This window comes from Panulirus ornatus, chromosome 15, assembly GCF_036320965.1.
Source record: "Panulirus ornatus isolate Po-2019 chromosome 15, ASM3632096v1, whole genome shotgun sequence".
In the NCBI taxonomy this organism is placed as follows: Eukaryota; Metazoa; Arthropoda; class Malacostraca; order Decapoda; family Palinuridae; genus Panulirus; species Panulirus ornatus.
In genome coordinates this window covers 5,649,798-5,656,308 of record NC_092238.1, presented here as the reverse complement: position 1 = coordinate 5,656,308, position 6,511 = coordinate 5,649,798, and the positions used below count along the sequence as shown (strand labels likewise).

The 6,511-nt window shown below is 42.4% G+C and overlaps 1 protein-coding gene across 5 annotated transcripts in view; it reads left to right on the top strand.

Moving 5' to 3' along the window:
- LOC139753711 (neurotrimin-like) overlaps positions 1-6,511 on the top strand; it is a 518,149-nt gene that overhangs the window by 181,529 nt on the left and 330,109 nt on the right. The window contains exon 1 of one of the 5 annotated variants that reach the window (XM_071670446.1): positions 4,297-4,372. The exons of the other annotated variants lie outside the window; for them this stretch is intronic. The gene's annotated coding sequence lies outside the window, so the exon portion shown is untranslated. Of the gene's footprint in view, positions 1-4,296; positions 4,373-6,511 lie in introns of those variants that run through there. 5 annotated transcript variants of the gene reach the window in all.

The following is a 6,511-nucleotide window of genomic DNA, read 5'->3' as shown; positions in this document are numbered from 1 at the left end:
AGAAGAAATGAGGACGGAAAGAGCGATCAGTGGAGGAGGAGTGGAGGAGGAGGAGGAGGAGGAGGAGGTGGAGGAGGAGGAAGAGGAGGAGGAGAGGCTGCCACACTTTCTCTGGATTAAGGAATACCTCAACTCATGAATACCGCATCTGCAATGATATCCGGAGGATATGAGAGCTGAATGCGAGTTGGAGGAGGAGGAGGAAGGGAGAGAGAGAGAGAGAGAGAGAGAGAGAGAGAGAGAGAGAGAGAGATCATTTTTTTTTTTCTCTTTTCAAGGTTCCTCGTCCAAATTGGCCATAGAGAGCTGGAACAGTTTAACCCCGGACTGGAAGCAGATATAGAGTACTTGGAAGCGGGAAATTATGGGACTAATACCAGGGCGAGGCAGGAATATCTCTGAAAAAGAGTGGAGGAAGAATCTTGGTCTAGCCAGCGTGTGACATGGTAGAGGAACCACCAACAGGAGGAGGAAGAGGCGCGGTTAGTGTTAGGAGACGTTGTCAAGAGCGTGATCGAATGAGACACTCGGGGGCAAGATTGTGTAGCTATAAAGTGAAGGACTGAACATGAAAAACAAAAGAAAATCAGATCTAGAGTGTTAGGGGACTAGTCTTAGGGGTTTAGATGATGGTTAGTGTGGCTGGTAATTTGCATCAGACCTTAAATAACTGGAAGTATGAAGGATTCAACACCATTTGTGAGATATCAACCGTTCTTATAGGTGTATCCTAAGTCTTCGAACTAGAGGACCTCAGCTTTGAGGATGTCACGGCCTTCGTTGCAGGAGTAGCTGAGGGAGAATCATAGATCTGGTGGAGCTATAAGAACAGTGAGCAAAACAGGAGGAAACGGTGGTAGCTGGGAGGCAATTCTGAAGCTATGAGACGTTATATTCTGGAGACTGAAGGCTCAAGACGCGTGCAACAGGTGTCTTGATGATGGAAAAAAAAAAAAGAAACACAGAATCCTCTCCTTTGAAGCGGAATTCTGAGCGAAGGTTATAGCTGGTAATGCGAGCGGGATTAATGGAGATATCATTAGCCAGCCCGAGTCTCCGAAATAAGAAAGGTTTTAGAAGAGATAAAGCTCCCCAGATGGTTCTCCACACACAGCCGGTCACGATACAGACGGCCCACGTTGGTGAAGGGAGTCGAAAAAGTGGCAGGCCCATCAGAAGGCTGTGGGCCACGATGGGAGGTGGTAGGTAATGCTGTACTACCGGAGTCCCTCCATCATGCAGCTTGAGCCCTTCTCTTTCATTGGCTGACGAAGACATTGCCTAAATCATTGGTACGGAGGTTGTCATTCGTCTTCCACTAGGAACGCTAGGAAGGGACAGGAGCTGCGCCTGAAGACACTGCGCTTGTGCAGTGATGTGTGGTATAGTGGAGTTCTTGAGTCTCTGGCACCACACGAAGAAGGGCTGGAGACGGTCTGAGCCCCGTGTGTGCGTGGGGCACTGATCACTGGCCGTCGTGGTCTTAGGACACGCAGCTCCTTACGTCTCTGGGCCGGGGTGTCCGGCTCAAAAATGCCGAGGGCGTCCCTGTGACTCGTGATCCATCCCACTGCTAACCTCATTGCTCCACGTTGGGCTTCACTTCTGTTGCCTTGGCATTACGGTCGAGTGAGGCCGGGGTGGGAGAATGGCCAGGGGTAATGCAGGACGGGTCGAATATATGTTGAAGTTTCGACCAGACACACACACACACACACACACACGAATATATATACCTATATATACATACATATATGAATATTTAATGCATACATACATGCTTATCATACAGACGTATATACATATTGATTGAATACATACATCTATACTTTCCTGTTACATGCACATCGTAGATGATTATACGTTAATTGGCAATTTCACGTATTCGTGCCTTATTACGAACCAGGAGTCGGGTGTCGGTTCGTTCCTAACTGATTATGACGTGGGGTGGTGTTTATTGCGAACCATGAATTAATTCTCTTTACTCATCGTTCGTGAGTAAAGGGTCCAAAATGAGTAGTGCCGTTACTTCATATCTCACATACGTACGAAGTACTTGAATACCCCATTACTCGTACAGAAAAGATTTGAATGTTCGTATTTGCACAAACAGCTTCGAAGGGACACAGTGTTCTGTAGCTGTTTGTATTCTTTGTATTCCTCTGTATTTTTGTCTCCTTGAGGTTCATTCATTTGCCTTTTACGTTGTGGGGTAAAGGTATTTAAAGTACTATGAGCTGAGTGGCTTATGAACACCAGACGATCACATTTCGGACAAGTTTTCTTTCGCAGATTCAACTTTGCTATTGAACGAAACAATGAATGAAGCAGTTTGACTTTGAAATGAATGATGCAGTGTAAAAATATTGAATTGTAATTTTCTATCATTGTTATGATTATCATAACTTACTATCATTATTGTTATTATTATTATTATTATTATTATTATTATTATTATTATTATTATTATTATTATTGTTATTATTATTATTGTTATGATTATCATTATTATTATTAACATTATATTGCTATTGTTAATTTCATTATTGTCATGAATATTTGGATGATAGCTTCAATGGGGAGGTCACTTAGGTAGTACATTGCTTTAGGAAGGAGTCGGGGTTTCTGACAGCAAAGATGGGACGCGAGCGTGTTGCATAAACACGAGTCTTGGGACCTTTGAATGCAAAAGAGAGGATGACAGCCCGTGTGTTGGGATTGCCATGTCTGACGACAGCGTGCGTTCGCTTGATCTGGTGAGTGACGACGTTGTTGGAGAGCTGTGTGGTAGCGAGAGTGCATCGTGATCTGAGAGAGGGGAGTATGAGGGTGTGGTGCTGAAGTGGCTCAGGGTATACGTAGAAAATGAGCGAGGGAGCGACAGATTAGAGAGAGACATCTGTTTGTCGGAGGTGAATGGAGCGAGGGAGTTTGAGGAAGACACTAAAAGAGATGGAAATGTCTTCCTGTCTTGTTGGCTGGCTGTCCATCTGTCTGTCTGTCCGTCTGTGTTTGTCTGTCCGTCTGTCTGTGTTTGTCTGTCTGTCGCCCTCTGTCTTTGACTCACGCCTGGTGACAGCGGTGCCCGAAACCACCTTTACACCCTTGGGGTCAGTAGGTTCCTGACCCAACCAGACCAGCGGGCTTAACTACCCTCCTGACCTAAGGGTACTTGAAGTGGTACCCCAGTAGCGCCTTAACAACCCTAACCAACCCTAACCAACCAACCAACCCATCCTCCGTGTTAGCAACGCTAGCCTTCCCACCCCTCATTAAAACTAAGGCACTGGACGAGACTAATTACCTTACGCCCATACACACTCTCTCTCTCTCTCTCTCTCTCTCTCTCTCTCTCTCTCTCTCTCTCTCTCTCTCTCTCTCTCTCTCTCTCTCTCTCTCTCTCTTTCACACATTCCTGGCCTCGGTGTCAATGTCTGTCCGTGACTGAGGCGCCTTTTGTCGTGCAGGGGAAAAAAAAAGAAGAAGAAATTACCCCTTAATTTTGATTACGGTTGTAGTTGACATAAGCCAAGGTAATTAATGCAGATATCATTTGAACTATTACTGTTCTGTGTCTCTTTAGTTTACCTCAAGTCTGTAGGATAATTCTACCATCCCCCCACCCAAAAAAAAAGAAATTATTTGGAAAAGCATTTCATCTGTTCTTGGAACGAGACAAGGATTTGTTTTTGAGATTAAGGAGAAATGGTTTTACGGAATATTTTTTTTTTTTTTTTGCGAATTCCTTTTCAAACACGAGAAAAATAATTCATTATGCTGCTTGGAAATAATTATTAAAGCGGCTGAATTACCGTGTATTGTAATTTGTTATATATATATATATATATATATATATATATATATATATATATATATATATATATATATATATATATATATATATATATATATATATATTGTCATGTACTCTCCTAAGATCTTGTTTAAGGGTATTGGATTACTAGCAGTCGAATAGTCGTTTCCCTGTTGAGGGCGATCATAGCCTCGCAGTTAGCGTTCCCAGCTACCACGCAAATGGTACGGGGTTCGAATCTTTGCATATATGTATATATATATATATTATCATGTACTCACTTAACATCTTGTTTAAATTTAAAATCTTATATTATTTTGTCCTCCATACTACGCACCACTACCTCTCTGCCACGTTGGAACCAGATGGTTCTGCGTTCATTCAAGTCCTTGTTGCTTCGTCTCACTTTGACTGAGACAAGCCGGGCCTCATACCCACTCCTTATATACCAGTGCCGATGCCTTCCACGGCAGTCTCAACCCAGACGGTATCCTGAGGTGTAGTGGATCTTCCCCGAGGTGTGGTGGTGTGGTAGGGGAGCAGAACGATTTTTTTTATGTAAGTTAAGCTGCCTTTGTGGTTAAATGCACTTCGTGGTTAAATGCAATGGTTGTATTAACATAGTTTTATGTTGTGTGCTGGGAAATTGCTTTTCATTTGATTTGTAGTTAAGTAGTTATTATACTTGCTGTTACTTCTATGTTTGATTAATAATACTGATCATTATCAACCTGGGCTCATTCTACACCTGTAATTTTTCACAATCATTTATGACGGGTCTTCTTGCAGTATAACCTAGACAACAGTGCTCTGTATCGACCATTACCTTCATTACTGTGAGAGCTAGATTCGTTATTATATATATATATTTACCTATTTCTCGTGTAAGTAAATAGTCCTGTAAGCGTTCGAGTGGCGATATAGGAAGTGAAAAAAGGAGATAACGAGAGAGATAACGAGAGAGAGAGAGAGAGAGAGAGAGAGAGAGAGAGAGAGAGAGAGAGAGAGAGAGAGAGAGAGAGAGTGTGAGTATGTAAAAGAAATAAAACACAGTTACACTTGTGTAATTCAATATAACGAGACTGAGATGAAATTCAATTTTCGCGGCTGATTCATTTTGCTGGAATTTTTATACAGTCTGGGGTGATATTTGACTAGCTCACCCTGAGGCATATACAGCCTGTTACAGATTGTATATATATATATATATATATATATATATATATATATATATATATATATATATATACACACACAATATAGAGAGATAGGCTTCTCAGATTATCATCTGTGTACAAGATTTTGCATGTGGTTCGTGCGAGTGAAGCCACTATTAGGGAATGCTTCTGAACTTTAGGTTTGCCCAGTGTATGAACAATCTTCTCTATTTCGACGTCTTAATCTCCCCAAATAAGTGAATAGGAAGATAAGTAAATTAGTAGATAAGCAATGAGTTAAGTAATTGATTAGATTTAAGACATCAGTGTTGCATTAATTCGTAGGGGCTTCTTGCATCCACTTTGCCAGTGTGCCAATGACAGACGTTGGTTCGAATCCGAAGGATCGAACGGATTCCGATCTGCACCCGAACCACTGAACCACCACAGTGTATCATCCTCACCAAACGAACCCCAGTCTTTCATAAAGGGGGCATGAAGGACCTCTTCCGCCCCCACCACTCCACTACGGGTCTTGCAATCGTAATCACTTGATCCCTATTTACCACCCGTCTGTTTCTGAGCCCACACCAGATGTATTGCATCTTTTTCCAGTCTTAAAATGAATTGAGATGAGTTGATGATGCTTACTATAGATATCTGCCCTGAGGTGGGGTATAAAGGATGGAGTAGAGAAGAACAGAGAATCTCGTTGTCTTTAAAGTGTTTAGAAAAGGTTTCGGTCGCATTCTGGGGAATCACATTGCCTTTAAAAGTATCCACCATGGGGTCGAGTCCTATTCTCGGACTCTATTTATTTTTCAATCTGGAGGACGATTAGTGACGCCTCTTGGGGTCGCCTGGGATGCATATAAACCTTCGATTGGAGTTGCCAGGTTTGTCGATCCTGTTTGATTATGATGGTAGGAAGAGAGAGCTGTAGATAAGATTAATGATTACCTGATGTATTACTATCAGTTACCGTGGTTGATGCTGCTGAGATTCTGATAGATAATACGACCACGTTGATGGCTGGATGATGATAAGATAGATAGGAGAGGAGGCACTGCCATTCTAAAGTGTTGTGGACTCATGAGTTAGTCGAGCCTGAGAGAGCTTGGTGTGTGTGTGTGTGGGGGGAGATTGGAGGAAAATCGATACACACCCGAGCGTATTTTTCTACAAGAAAAAGGAAAACCGTATTATGAAATCGAAGGAATTGCACCACTCCAACAAGGTATTCACAATAATGCAGCCCCAAACACAAACACATATTTCTGAGGGTGGGTGGGCATGAAAACACCCATGTAAGTCACGAGGGACGCGAAAAAGGCGTAAATTTTTGCAGGTTTTTTTTTCATTATTTGCCATGGGGATTTGAGAGAGAGAGAGAGAGAGAGAGAGAGAGAGAGAGAGAGAGAGAGAGAGAGAGAGACTGCGGGTCATAGAGACTAATAGTGGCTGTATTGATCATCATGATCCTTCAATGTGTGTTTCCTTATTGACGTAGATAAAGAGTCACGTTGAGAATCTACATAGG